The 15,745-nt window shown below is 40.1% G+C and overlaps 1 protein-coding gene across 17 annotated transcripts in view; it reads left to right on the forward strand.

Moving 5' to 3' along the window:
- Positions 1 to 201: 201 nt before the first annotated feature.
- The window catches only part of LOC149176135 (protein ANTI-SILENCING 1-like), a 132,506-nt gene continuing 116,962 nt past the window's right edge, over positions 202 to 15,745 (forward strand). For 8 of the 17 annotated variants that reach the window (XR_016258048.1, XR_016258053.1, XR_016258047.1 and 5 more), the window contains exon 1: positions 203 to 647. The gene's annotated coding sequence lies outside the window, so the exon portion shown is untranslated. Of the gene's footprint in view, positions 648 to 5,446; positions 6,062 to 15,745 lie in introns of all 17 variants that reach the window. The other 9 variants (XR_016258055.1, XR_016258056.1, XR_016258057.1 and 6 more) reach the window with 3 other exon arrangements.

A 15,745-nucleotide genomic window follows, 5' to 3' on the forward strand; every position in this document is an offset into this window, starting at 1 on the left:
GCATTTTGAGATTACTAATATTTAACCCCACGTTTAGTAAAAGTCATTTGACTTTATCCTTGGTAGGGATCTCTCCCACATTCTTGTATAAGAGCGTGACGTAGGGTTTAGTTTGTCGTACCAGGAAACTAACCGTAGTTAAGGAGCGGGACGTAGGAAAGTAACTTAGTTGAGGAGGAATTGATGTTCTGCTTTCCTTTTAAAACTGAGTCTGGCTCTCTGGTTTCCAATTTTGTATGTATTCTTTGGAGCCATGATATTTTATAGATAACTTACCATTCTCACATTGCCACTCTTCCGCCGGAGCCAATAGTAGGGTTTGGGTTTGGGTCCAAATATCACATGGGATGGACATTCACCCTGTGGAAATCGACAGAATGACTTCGTTTTTCTCCACTTAGTAGGCCGAACACTCTTTCATCTAAAATCTCTGTTTCTTTCCTTTAAAATGTGCGCTGAGCCAATGGATACCCATTTATCCTGAGACGAGCGTCCGGAATTCTGCATTTCTCTGAAATATATCATAAACCCACCTATGCATTTCGAAGCTCACAACCTTTCAGTGGCGAATGCCAGGCCCAAAACATCGTTTGCAGTTACCTCGGGGTTTAGGGTTCGGCTGGACAGTTTCATTTTATAACTTTAAGGTGAGTTTTAATGATACGCCTCTGTAAATTCTACAATTCTTTTCCTTCCTATCGTGAAAATGCTTGTTAGTTTTTGAATTTAATGAGGGATTTTAAAAGTCTAGGTACGGAATGGCGATTAGGTTTAGGATATAGCTTTAACTAATGGCGTGTTCCTACAGAACGACCATTATAGCACATTTTGAGTGCAACTGCATTACTTTAAAATATTAGTAGTTCTAAAACCGTGGTTGATTTTTTCGTAGACCTACTTCTACGATTATTTAATGTGTAATATCTCTTGTATGCTTATCTAAACGGAATCCTTATGGTATTTCCAGTTCCAGTCGTGCCTTAGAACTAAATGCTTTTAGGGCCACTTTACATTGGCATATTATTTGATGAAAGTTATTCCGAGAAATTAAAATCAGTTTTGAAGCTACTTTAAGAACCTCTGCATATTACGGGGTCGCTTTGCGCAAGTTCTAACGACGAATTATGTAAAATCATCCATTATCCTTTCGCGCAGTACTTGTGCAAAGATTTCTGTTCAATTTAAAGTGAAAGCTAAAATTTGTGGTGCCTGGCAATATCTGAAAGAACTTTTTGATCGGCTTTAAGAAATTTTATTTCACTCTTTTATTATTTTCAGATATTCTGACTTAAATTCCCTAGATTACCCTAATCACTTGAGAGTGTGCAACAACCTTAAAAAATAAAATGGTGTATCCTTCAAGCAGATCAGATCGTGCTTGTACGATGTTGCATAAAAAAATGTGGTCATATCACTCTTCCATTTGACCCCAACTGCTAATTTGTAACTCTCATCATCGAAAGAGCCATGCCTCCAAAAGGAAGAACGGCTTTTGAAGTCAGGATTGGAAAAGCGAAGGGAAAATAGAAGGGAGACTATTAAAACGGGTTTTGAGACTCGCATCAATTTTCAATAACGCCTAGGTTATAACCACAGCATCGGTTGATTCCTGCTCGGAGAAGCGGAAGCCTTCGCCAATATACAGTTTTCAGAAAACAGTCCGATGCCATTGTCGCCATGAAGCTCGTCATGTAGTTTGTTTTTCCTTTCGAATCTTCCCTGTTTTTAAATTTTTAAACATGAAAAACCCCAAAAAATTTGAATATGCATAGTCTAGAGTCTAGACTGTGTATAACAGGGGTTTTGAAGAATTTCTCTACACTCCATCACTCTATTTGTGTGAAAGGGGCGGTACTTGAGAGGAATCGAAGAGCAAACACTACAGATAATAGTTGGTTTAATCCTGAATTGTTCGTAATTTATTATAAATGTGTTAACTATGTTTTTATTTCGAGTGCTTCCTGCATGTCTCTTTGCATCGTCATTTCGAACGTATGGGCGTCCATTGCTCTGAGATTTCCAAAATCCGTTTTGTCTTTCAACCACACAGCCTGAAAACCATAGACTAGTTTATTGTTGTGAAAGACTGGTCAAAGATTCCTGTATCAGTGGAGATTCTCAATCAAGAGAAAAATTCTGTATGTGCACGCGCTTCGAAAAATGTGCCCCGAGGTCAGACGTCGCACTACATAATACGCGCTTTCTTTGGCGTAGGCGAGTTTATTGTTTTGCAAAAGATCGGTCAAAGATTTTTTTATCAATGGAGCCTCTCTGTGTGTACATCCTTGGAAAAACGTAGCCGGAGGTCAAAAGTTACACTGCATAACAGTTTCTTCTTTCAGCTCATGTGGCAAGGACCGAGGGTTATCTCTTCTACCAAATTTTCCAGTCTTGCGCTGGACCCATTTCTCTTCGATATGCCATTGTGGTTGGCCATACCACATTGAGAATGGAATCCTTGTGGGTGGCTTTCTACTCTTGTCAACTTCACTGCTGAACCAGGGCCTCGGTGGCATCTGTTTTATATTTTGCTATAAAGAGCAATGCAACTTATTAAATTTCTTCAAAATTTTATAATTTGAATATCAAATATGCTATGATTTGAGCCTGGCCTCGTCCCTTTTTTGGACATGCCATTCAGGTTGGACAGACGTCGGTGAAAATGGAACCTTGGTGGATGGCCCTATACTCCATAACCTCACTATTGAGCCAAGCAGTCGAGGGTATTTGTTTTATATTTTGCTATAAAAGTTAATGCAAGTTAACTTCATAGACATTTTATTACTTAAATATTATTTCAACTATTAGGTTATTAAAATAATATAGGAAGCATCAAATAAGAAGAAATCAACATTAAATTGACATTAGTAAACGTAAATGAACAAGAATATTGATATATGAATAACTTAATCACGATAACATTCAATTATCAATGACATTATTGTAATATATTGCAATTAATGTGTAACTACAAATTGCAAACAAAAAAAACATCTAGACTTAAAATGATTTCCATAATGTTGTGTCATGTTATGTAAACATCAAATAAAAATAAAAACCAACTAGTTAAGCATGGAGTAAATGTTTTAATATTATGCAAATATTTTAACTCAGTCAAATTAAAAAAAATGATATATATATATATATATATATATATATATGACCAGCATAGATCTATCTTAACTCATGATTTATCAAATGCTGTTCCTGAAATTTTGCACTAAAAAAAAGTTTACACTTTGAGAGATTTGATCCCTCTCGACATTTGATAGATTGGGAGTTAAGATAAATCTAGGATGGTACAATTTACATACCAAAAATTCAAAAGAATATACTACATATGCATATGACATGTATATGGTTATATATTATCAATGGGGAAGTTGGGAAAAATAGAATCAAAATCATTAGCAACCTTGGATTTGAGGAGTCATAATAAGGACAAGGGCTAAAAACAAAGAGCTTTAGGCCTTATAGCTTTGATGATGCTAGTTTGTGTTATTGCCTTTGTTGCTTTTTTCTTGAAATTTAAACTTTGGCATTCTTTTATGGTTTCATTGATTAAATTCTTCAAGCTCAACCACCATGTTTGAAATGTAAAAATATCATACTGTTTGCTGTGTGTTTTTCTCATATTTGTGAAATAATCTTTTGTACCCTTTTCCCATAAAAAATTAACCTAACTTAAGGTTCACCTTTGGCAGATGGTGGTGAACCTTGGTAATATTAAGTCATGATTTTCCTTGTGTCCAAGATACCTTTTTCAAACTTCCACCTATATATAGGGAATAAGATAGAGATCACCACAACCTAAATGTATTGGGCGTACAGTTTACTTGTCCTTGATTCAATTTGAGACTTGTTCCCCAACCTCAGTGAAGGATATGGGCTTGCTTTTGTGCTTGAATGCAAGTGCTTCCATACATATTTTTAGGATATTCATGCTGATATTCAACTCTTTGACATGATCACCAAGTTGCTTGTCATATAGGGCTAAGATATGAGGTCCTATGTTGCTACAGGTTGATTGGGTTAATATAGAGTGAGACATCCCCTCTTGTTACGACTTACAACTACTGTTGCAAGCAGATAGTCTTATGGTGTTGTGTAGGCCAAGGTTGGCACCCATCCCTTCTTTCTCAAGGACATCTTTAGATTTGTCTTCTTTCTTCACAGGATACACACCATGGCAGATTCAATTAAAGGGCATGAGAGATACCCTTACTTGGGCCCATTGCTACTTCATGGAGATTACCTCTATCAAATGCTTAGCACGAAGATGAACATTGAAGCTTATTCTTTGAAGCCTCTTTGCTTCTTCAGTCCATTGGTATCTCTATCGAGAACTTCCCTCTTTTTAGCTATTCTATGAACACCCCTAACCACCTTTTCTTTCTCAACTAAGAGATCAACAATGTTGTTAGAGAAGACATATATCAATAATATACAAGTCACTTGGATCTCCCTTCCCTAGACTTTTGGTATAAGACGACCTTCTATTGGAGCAATTTTTGTAGTTGAATGACCTGCGTATTTTCTGCTTGATTACATGCCGCTAGCCACCTTCTTATCAATCAAAAGATCAACAAGGTTGTTACTGGTTAGTGAAGACATCTATGATTCTAGTTGCAATGTACATAGGTCACCTGGATTTCTCTCTTAGACTCTTGGCTTTAATATGGCATTTTACTTGTAGCCCTTTGTGCACTTGATGGATGAGCTTATTGTTCACTTTGCATACACTTGACTCCATTGGCCACATAGCATCGACCTTCATGTAATGTCGTCTACAAATTGAGGACGAATGGGAAGTAATAGTTATCCATTCTTGTAAGCTATAGTCCTCCATAAAGGGAAAAAACACCCAAAATATCCTTTCTGGGCAAGATTTGGGGCAGCTAGGTTTAAAAACCTAAAGGTGATTTGGAGTAAGAATACTTAATCAATTATTTAAAAAGATAAAACCTCTAAGAAACCTAGAAATATGAGATGGATGGAATCATTTTGGGCATCAAGAGTGGATCAATATTACTCTATTGAATGGGAAGTAATAGTCTATCCATTCTTGTAAGCTATAGTCCTTCATAAATGGAAAAATCCCCAAAATATCCTTTCTGGGCAAGTTTTAGGCAACTAGGTTTAAAATACCTAAAGGTGGGTTTGGAGTAAGAATACTCAATCGATAATTTAAAAAGATAAAACCTCTAAGAAATCTATAAATATGAGATGGATGGAATCATTTTGGGCATAAGTGTGGATCATTTCATCTGTTTTAGAGCATTAGCTCTAAGGGTTTTAAGACACCTTCTGTCTTGTCAATTTCGGTGGTGAAACATTCCACCCTAGTTGACACATTTCTGTATTTCTTCTCTTTCTGTCTGGCACAGGAGCACCATCTGGGAAAAGCAGTGAAGTTTTAATCGTGTTGTCCCTTGTTCTGGCACAGGAGCACCATCTGGGAAAAGCAGGGAAGTTTTAATCTTGTTGTCCCTTGTTCTGGCACAGGTATATCTTGAAGAAGAAAGCAAAACTTCTTATGATCTGAATCTTGTCTGGCATATGGCCATTTACTGGAAAGATAGTGGAATTTTCTGTTTACCTTGTTCTTGGTTTGGGCACAGATGTACCATTTGAAAGGCAGCGAGACCCTCTGTGGCTATTGCTCATGATCTGGGGTTCAAAAATGAACAGTGAGGAGGATACCCGAAATTTGTTGGCACTTGATAAACTTCTGGGCCAAATCTCGCCGCCTCTACCCAAGCACTAGCAACAAAAAATCGGAAGCCTGAGGAGTATTCCAAAATAGGAGAACATACGCTGTGTGAATCGGGAATCTCTTTGTGGAACAGATATTCTCCTGTACAGCATCCTTGAAATGAGAAATCAAGGAAGGATATAGCTGACGGAAGGAGTAGTCTTCTCTGCAGGCCGAACACTATCTATGGAAGAAAGCATCTTCTGTGCAAGATCGGGATATACGCTAGAGTGTCTCTGTGAATCAAATTTTCTGAAGCTCAGGACCTGTCACAAAAGAAGTCCGAATTGCCTTAACAGAACCGAGGTCAGTCCAGAAGTGACTCTGGCCCTTGCAAAGGCTGCGCTAAGGGTAGTCCTTTCATTCTGAACATTGCAGAGGATATACAAACTGTAGTTAATTATCTGCTTAGAAGATTCTGTGTATTGAACTAGTTTTGGTTTTCTACTGCGGATACAAGTTATATTGCTTATCTGAATGTAAACTCAATATTCTGTGGTTTGGTTCTTTCCTTTGAGAACTGGACTTGTCATTTGACAGAATTGAAGTTCTTCATTATATTTCCTTAGCTTATGAAACTCTGGTTATGTAATGCATTATTGTGAAGTCAAATAAAGAAGATTAATGGTAGTGGATGAAGAAAAAAGTTTGTAAAACCCTATTGGCCAAAGAAACCTAAGTCAGAATTGACCTAGGTCACTACACTTCAGGTTCTCACTTGAGCAATTTAGGGTTTGTTCTTGTTAACGTCGATTGATTCTCATTGTATTTCACTGGAGGAGAGGATATGTCGGTGACACTATTTATATCTGAGGAGGATTTAAATTTCAAGTGCTCCATTTTATTACAAGAATTGTGCGAGATATCATTGTCTATTCCATGATTCTAGGGTCACTTTCCATCTGTTTTTGTCACTGTCCTTACTAGACTGGCTTGGCTTTCTTAATGTGTGAGGTGTTGACTCTTCAGTTATAAGCATTGTGGGATTTTTCTAGACCTTGTCATAGAGATTGATTCTTGTGTTAGTTAACCTACTTTTGCGTGTGAGGCCTTCAGTGCTGTGCATAGCCTTTGTAATTGGGTTATGTTCTAGCCTAGTTATTTTATGTACATTATATATGTAGTCCTCATGTTTAGGTGTTGGATGTCCCCACAAAGATACAGAGGAGTACTCACTTTTAGCATGAGCTATATTTGAGCACCTCCTAGGGTTCCCAATCATGGCCTCATAGTCCTTGAGACTTTCCATCTGACATCATTGGGTGGCTTGTTGGTGGCTTCTCAGTGATTGATGTGGAAGCAGATACTTCTCTGCTTGAGGCTGATTGGGTGACATTGTTAGACAAGATCTCTTCCAAGTAGGTAGACAAGATCGCCCAGGCATTAGCAGTGGGTTACCTCTTCCTGACAGCAGTGCAACGGGCATTCTAGATCTCCCCCATCTCTTCCTTGAGACATTGTATTCAAAGTATTCTTCATTCAACCTAGGATGTTAGCAGAGATAGATCTAGTGGACCATGATATTTTTCTTATATATTATCTAGACTCCAGTCTATGGACCCTTCTATTTTGTACACCTCCCCCTGGTGTGGTCACCCATACTTGGAGTCAAGGGTTTATCATACTTTTGCATGGATATCAATCTTTAGTTAAACTGGAGACATTTTGGAACTCTTGCTTTGTATCAACTTCATTGTACTTAGTAGTCCCATTGACCTGCTTTTGTAGTCATCGGTTGGACATTAATAGAATTACTTTATCAACTTATTTATCCCTACCCTCCCCTTTTTCATTTCTTTCTAGTAATGGATAGTGGCTTTCTTTTTTCTTTGCTGTATTACTTAAGCTATTGCATATTTTACTTTTGCCTCTCAGAGTAGCCTTTTACATTCCTACAATTTAGTATAACTGATGTTACTTCTTAGTTCCATTACCTACTCTTTTGTATTTGTGGACATCAATAGAACTACTCATATTTATCATATCTATCTAGTGACTGCTCATACTTTCTCTTTCTTGCTGTCAACAGCCTCTGAACTTCTAGTACTTGTCTTTTGAGCTGCTGAATTCCTCAACAGTGAAATCTACAATGTGAATTTTGTGAAATTGACACTTTGAACATCTTAAACTCTTCCAGTCTCAATTTGTTTGCCATAGGAATGGCTACACAGAAATGACCACACGAGGAGTCTAGTCCTAGTGTGTTAAAAATTGTCCAGATTCCACACACAAACACCCACAAGGGAATGGCAGGATTAGAATATTTGCCACAAGAACGCTCTATCTTCTTTTAAAAATTTAATGACAACCTTCGGTATATTTTTTTTTGCATTGACAAAATTTTCCTCAAATTTATCTTTGTAACTTTGAACTTCATTCTGAATTAGGTGACTTAAATGCTTGAACATGCTTTATTTATGCTTGCAACTAGGTGTACGAATTTGGCTCAGACGACATATAACGGGTTCTGCAGATCAAGATACTATGATCCAAGTTTTCACACTTCACACTTGGTATATTGCAAAAATGCAAACCAATAATCTTAAGAATAATTTTCCTAAATATTCAGGACTCAAACGAATATATTCAATTTAAATCCACTTGGTTACGCCTTTTTTCAGGCATGCGACATCATCTTCTCTTCTAGACTCGTGAGTTCTGCACAATTTGATTCTTCAAGTCTATGTACTCTTTTTCTTTCTCACTTTATTTGTTTTTTTCTAAACCGGAACTCAAATATTTTATATTATGAAAATCTGTGCTCGAGGCACAACACTAGAAGAGTTAAGTTTTGTTCCTCCACCTGATATCTTGTAATAAACAAAACCATAGTTTTCCTATCCCGTAACTGTTCAACTTATAGATCCTTCAGGGCTGTCCCAGGATCAAACAAAATTTACAAAGAACGATAAAAGACTATGTATCAGGAACCTCCTCCTTGGGCATGGAAACAGGCTGCATAGCAGTGGCCACAACATTCAAGTCAGGAATGAACCATGGGCTGAATGAAACTGAACTACCAGAGATCTGAGAAGGATGGGTACCCATTTCTTGTCCTTGCTGGATTTCTTCTATCTGACGGTGCAGGTGACTGATTTCATTCTCTGCCCTTTGTAATTGAGACTGATGCTCTCCGAGTATTTCCATAGTGGTTGTCAGACTTGATGCCATTTCATTGTGTCTGATCTGCAACTGGATCATTTACACCTGCAAGAGCTGAAGGCCCCGTTCCATCTTATCCTGATGGGTTCAATTAAACATTGTATCAAGTCTTTGCAGCTTCCAAGTGACCATCAAGATATGTGCTAGCAGAGAAACACACAACCCAGCATTTGATACCTGAACCAATTTGAGATCTTTGAAACTACTGTTTGTTCTCTGTTTCCAATTTCTCACTCTGCTGGTGCATTCGCTTTCCCCGTCTGTGAGAATGCTGGGAGTAATGTGCATTCTTGACAGCGAGTACAAGGGCTTGGGGGCTGGCCTGGGCTGACCTTAGACCCAAGGTCGTCTTCCATATGCAATATCTTTGACAGTGATTCAGGAAAAGACTGATTTTCAGGCAAACGTCATTCCTGTGCTGCAGATGCTCCAAACATGAGTGTCCACTGTCCAACCTGTCATCTTCAATATGATCAACTATCAAATCCACTGAGGGCTGGAGTAAATTTATCAGTACGAAACTGTAGACCACTACATTGGCCTTCCTCCCCAGGCACATTTGGTGATGAAGTTGATCTTGTTTAATAATCCATATGCATGGGAGATCCACATGGCTCAGTGTGGCAAAAGCCAAGTTGAGGGTCGGTCCCCCTTTCGCTTAGAAGTTAGAACATAATTTCATAAATAATTCTTGTTTGTTTAAGGGATAATGAAATAATCCCTTCTCAAGTTGATCTTGTTTAATCCATATGCATGGGAGATCCACATGGCTCAGTGTGGCAAAAGCCAAGTTGAGGGTCCCCCTTTCGCTTAGAAGTTAGAACATAATTTCATAAATAATTCTTGTTTGTTTAAGGGATAATGAAATAATCCCTTCTCGCATTGAAAATAATTGTGCTTGGTTTAAGAAATGAACCTTGATTTGCAAGGAGATTAGCTTTCTGATTGTTATGCCTTAGGACATAGTGGATTGATTGAATTGTCATTGTTTTGGTAAAGAGAAAATTTGGGGAGTCTCCAAATATTAGATGGCAAGTTATTAATTCTGAGTCCCCTACTATAATCAGCTTCTGCAGGTTGAGAACAGAGGCTTGAAGTAGCCCCTGAAGGAGGGCATATGCCTCCACTTGATTATTTGTGGCTTGTTGTTAAAATTGGCAACTAAGGCCAAACTCGAAGTGGGTCGCCTTATTTATGGCAGCTGATATTTTTCCTAGATTCTTCTTGTTGAGAGGTGTAGGATTGATCTAAAGATCATCCGATTCCGGCAAGTATTTATGGAGATATGAATTTATTTGTATTTACTTGACAAATTGTCAAGGTCGGCCAGCAGCTAAATGTGTGGCACATTCATTATCAACTCATCTTCTCTCTCCTCATCTTATTGGGCAAGCAAGAAGGACGAATAAAGGCAGCCTCTTTCACATGTGCAAGAAGGACAAATTAGGGCAGCGTTGACATTTCTAGGGTTGTGTTGACCAAATGTTGGGCTGTTTTATGGAGAGTTGACCAAGCGTTGATCAAGGGAAGACCTGCGCTGACTTTTTAGGGGCTGCATTGACCTGAAAGTGGACCAGCGTTGACTGGTTAGGGCTGACCACAGATTGCTGAACTTTTGACTGCTGTTTTGATTGATTATTGTGGACTGTTTTGGACTGCTGAAGGTAGCTATTGAAGACCGAGTTCTTCAAGTTGACTAGAAGTCAATCTGGGGCTGTTTTGACCAAGTTTGACTTTGCTAATTTAGGGTTTGCTGCTGCTGTTATAAAATTACAGAATTCTGAATTGTACTATTTCTCTCTGCTGAACTATTGAAGATTAAAGAAGAATTGATCAAAGGGTTTCACCACATTGTGGTTTGTCCCTGGCTAGCCGCCACATCTTGTGTCTCTTGTCTTGGCTTGTTTTCTGTCGATCGTTTAATGTTCTATCTGCGCTCTACTTTATGTTTATCTGATTGCTAAACAGTGGCTAATAAAAAGATTTGAAGTAAACTGCTCTAAGCATAGAACATACCATAATTTAACATGGTATCAGAGCTTAGGTGAAGACAAAGTCCAAGCAAGAGCAAGAGTTAGAGCAATCACCGAAGGCTGTTGAAGCAATCTTAAAGAAGTCATGGGGCCTCAGCGCACTTCCCCGCTGAAGACAAACTTCATGAGAAGTCTGCCTATCACGGATGGAAGATGTCTCTCGATCTGACATTAGAAGAGCAGGAAGTGTTGGACCATGTGAGAGGCAGAATTGTTGAGCCTCCATCAAATGCATCTGCTGCTGCAAAGAACAAGTGGACCAGGGGAGAAGTCAAAGCAAAGAAGATTATCTGAGACTCTATTGATAAGCGCCGGTGGCCTATGTTTACGAGCTGACCACCTCCAAGGAAATCTATGATAGACTAGTGAGTTTATTCAAAGTTAAGAAGGGCAAAGATGAGAGTATGCAAGCATATTTCTTAAGGATCACTGAGATCAAGAATGATCTCCTATCTATGGGGAGTAGTTCCTGATAGGGAAATGACAATCACAACTCTCGGAGGGCTGCCATCTGAATGGTATATATTTAGGACTACTCTTCTCAATAATAATGTAATTCCTGGATTTGAGGAATTGATGGCAAGATGCATTCAAGAAGAAACAAGGATGGAAGAGCAAGAAATGCCCATGCTTAAAGGCAATCCCTTTGTCTTTTCTTCTCATGCTAAAAGAAGAAACCATTCCGAGGCTAAATCCAAAGGAAACGCTGGACCGAAAGGTGGAAGAAAAGGACGATGTTACAATTGCAACAAAATGGGCCACTATGTGAGGGAGTGCCCTGATAAAAGGGACTCACACCATGACGATGACCAAAATCACTCTCAAGGCGATCAAAGGAATGGCAGGTCCAATGGCAGAGGTAAATGGAATGCTGGAAATCAAGGACGAGGTCAACCCTTCAAGAAGGCAAGAAACTCCAGGTATGAATCTAACGTTGTTAACAATAAGCAAGATGAATATTATCTACCAGTGGCCCTCTCTACTACTGCTCCCCCGGACTCGTTGGGAAATTGGCTTATTGATAGTGGTGACTCAAGGCACTTCACTGGTTACAAAGAAGCTCTCTCTAATCTGATAGAGAAGGAGACCAACCTGGAAATTGTTCTTGGGGACAACTCAAACTATCCCGTGAAAGGCGTAGGGAATGTCACTCTTCAATTGAATCAGGGAAATACAATTCATTTACAAGAAGTCCTATAAGTACCTAATCTAAAAAAGAATCTGGTGTCCATTTCGGCAATGGAAGACAAAGGCTACAAGGTGGCCTTCATCGATGGCATGGTACGTGTATGGAAAAAGAATTTTAAAGATGCTTTCACTCTTGGGTTTCGAGTTGATTCATTATATCAGGTCGGAGGAAGTCCGCTGGGTGTCATGTCTTGTGACACATCTTTTCAATCCGAACTATGGCATCAGAGGTTTGCTCACCTTCATTATAAAGCTCTACCCGATGTGAGAAAAATTGGTGACCGAGATGCTCGAGTTCAAATTAGAGCAAGAAGGTGTATGTCCAGGATGTGTTGAAGGAAAGCTCAAAAGGGGACCATTCCCCTCAAGCCAAAGCAAGACCTCCGATATATTGCAGTTGGTTCACTTAGACATATTTGGTATGATGCTTGTGAACTCCTTGGGAGGATATTTATATTACCTCACTTTTACAGATGATTATTCTCACAAGACTTGGATATACTTCTTGGAAAAGAAGGATGAAGTGTTCTCTTGGTTTCGTCACTTCAAAGCTTTGGTCAAGAATCAAACTGAAAAGAAGATCAAGATCTTAAGGACTGATAATGGGATTGAGTATGAATCCAATGAGTTCCATGACTTTTTCGAAGAGGCTGGCGTTAAGAGGGAGATTACAACACCATATACTCCTAAGCAAAATGGTGTGGCGGAAAGGAAGAATTGTACAATTGCGGAAGCTGTCCATGCTATGCTCCATGATCAAAGACTTCCGAAATTTCTTTGGGCTGAATCTGCGAATACTGCCGTATATGTGCAAAACCAATCCCCTCATCAAGCATTGGGTTCCAAGACTCCCGAAGAAATGTTCACTGGTAAGAAACTTGATGTATCTCATTATAGAATTTTTGGAAGTCTTGTATATTTTCATGTGCCGAAAGAGAAAAGGAATAAATTGGGTGCATCTGGAAAGAAAGGAATCTTCGTGGGCTATAGTGAAAATACTAAGGGCTATAGAATCTGTGGTTGGTTAAAGGGAAGTCGAGATTAGCCGTGATGTCACCTTTGACGAAGATATGGCTCTTAGCAAAGTTGACAATCTTTCTACTCAAGGGAATCTAAAGAAGCCGACACTAGGAAATCGGAGGAAAAGGAAGATGAGACGATGCTCGATGTGGAAGAACCTATGGATCCTATTGATCCCCCTCCGCAAGAGCCTTCCTCTTCTAGCAAGAGGCCTTCATGGCTTAGGGGGACACTTGATGATGTCGAAGGACACATTGCACCCCGAGGGACTTTCCGTTAAAGTAAGACCCCGGACAGGTATCAGGGATACTTGACCATCATGAGCACGATCATCCAAAATGAGCCTTCTTCATTTGCAGAAGATGTCAAGCTTCAAGTCTGGAAGGATGCTATGACTGAGGAATATGAGTCCATCATGAAAAACGATGTCTGGGATGCGGTCCCCAGACCCAAGGACAAAGCCGTTGTCACTTTAAAATGGATTTACAAGATAAAGCATGGAGCTGATGGAAGCGTTGAAAAGTATAAGGCTCGTTTTGTCGCTCGTGGCTTCTCTTAGAAGGAAGGTATAGACTATGACGAGATATTTGCACCTGTTGCCTGATACACCACCATCTACTCGATCATAGCCCTTGCTGCTTCACAAGGATGGAACCTACATCAGAGGGATGTCAAGAATGCATTCTTGCATGGTTCGATCAAAGAGGAAGTCAATGTGGAACAACCCAAAGGATTTGAGATTCATGACTGGGAATCTCACATGTGCAGGTTGAGGAAAGCCCTCTATGGGCTGAAGCAAGCACCCCGAGCATGGTATGATTTGCACTTGTTGCCCGATACACCACCATCTGCTCGATCATAGCCCGTGCTGCTTCACAAGGATGGAACCTACATCAGAGGGATGTCAAGACTGCATTCTTGCATGGTTCGATCAAAGAGGAAGTCTCTGTGGAACAACCCGAAGGATTTGAGATTCATGATCGGGAATCTCACATGTGCAGGTTGAGGAAAGCCCTCTATGGGGTGAAGCAAGCACCTTGAGCATGGTATGAGAGGATCGATAGCTACTTGATGAAGCTGGGATTCAGTAGGAGTGAAGCTGACCCTAACCTTTACTTTAAGGTTGAAGATTACAAACCTCTCATACTGGTGCTATATGTTGACGACCTTTTTCTGACAGGTGCAGACCCTCTCATTCTCAAATGTAAGAGGGAGTTGGCTTCCGAGTTCGAGATGAAGGACCTAAGACTTGTGCACTATTTCCTAGGACTAGAAGTTTGGCAGAAACGAGGGAGATTTTCCTATTTCAAGGAAAATATGTGGTGAAGATATTGGAGAGATTCGGTATGGTGGACTGCAAGCCCGTGACTACCTCGATGGAGCTTTACTTCAAGAAGTTAAGCGGTAGTGCTGCCGGACCTGTTTTACAAAATGCTACTGAGTATCGTCAACTCATCGGAACATTGATGTTCTTAGTGAACTCTCGTCTGAATATATGTTTTGCAGTCAACACGTTGAGTCAACATATGGTTGAGCCTCACCACACACATTGGATTGGTGCCAAGAATCTGTTGAGATATCTTCGTGGCACAATCACTCATGGGTTGAGATACACTGCCGGAAATGTGAGACTACATGGATATTGATGCTGATTGGGCTGGCAGTGTGGTGGACCGAAAGAGCACCTTTGGGGCACTGTTTCTCTTTGGGATTTGCCTCGATATCCTTGATGAGCAGGAAGCAGAAGTCGGTGGCTTTGAGCACCGCCGAGGTAGAGTACATTGCTGCTAATATGGCCTCTTGTGAGGCGGTCTGGTTGCGGAATCTCTTCAGTGCGTTGTTTGGATTTACATTGGATACTACTGTGGTCCTGTGTGACAACTAGAGCAGGATTCGTTTATCAGAGAATCCCGTACTTCATGATCGCTCCAAGCATATTGATTTCAGGTACCACTGTATTTGAGATATGGTGCAGTAGGGAGCCATAAGGCTCCAACATATCGGTACAGATGAACAGGTCAAAGCCCTTGTGAAAGGTCAAATTCTTGACTTTCCGAGAACGACTTGGCGTCGTTGAGAGATCCTCTTATGAGGGTTGTGTATGATGCATACATTGAGCTCTGGGAGCTCCAAGGGGGCGCGAGGTACTTTTTGGAGCAACATGCGACCACAGGGTGACTCACCCTCCCCTGGTGGTGCGCTAAGTACAACGTGAATGGTTCAACCTTCCCCTGTGACACCTTGTGGCGACTGTGGGACATGATGATTAGTTCTCCTGTGGGCCAGGATGATTAGTTCTCCTGTGGCGATTGTTGGATAGGATGATTTGTTCTCTTGTGGACATGATGATTAGTTCTCCTGTCGAGGCATCCTACCCATGCAGTCTGGGACTCATGGGAAGTACCTCTCATCTGATTAATGAATAGGGAAATGGGGTTAGGGACCATTAGTAGTACTATCGATGGATGCATTGTTGTATCTACCGTACTCCCTATGTTAGGATGACCTCCATTGATCTGGGATCAATGATACTGATCTAGGATCAGTGAGAGTGGTATGACACACTCTGAGATTGACATTGGGTCAG

Source organism: Pinus tabuliformis, chromosome 4_1 (assembly GCF_031772625.1).
Source record: "Pinus tabuliformis cultivar Carrire ecotype Pingquan chromosome 4_1, CPIR1, whole genome shotgun sequence".
Classification (NCBI taxonomy): domain Eukaryota; kingdom Viridiplantae; phylum Streptophyta; class Pinopsida; order Pinales; family Pinaceae; genus Pinus; species Pinus tabuliformis.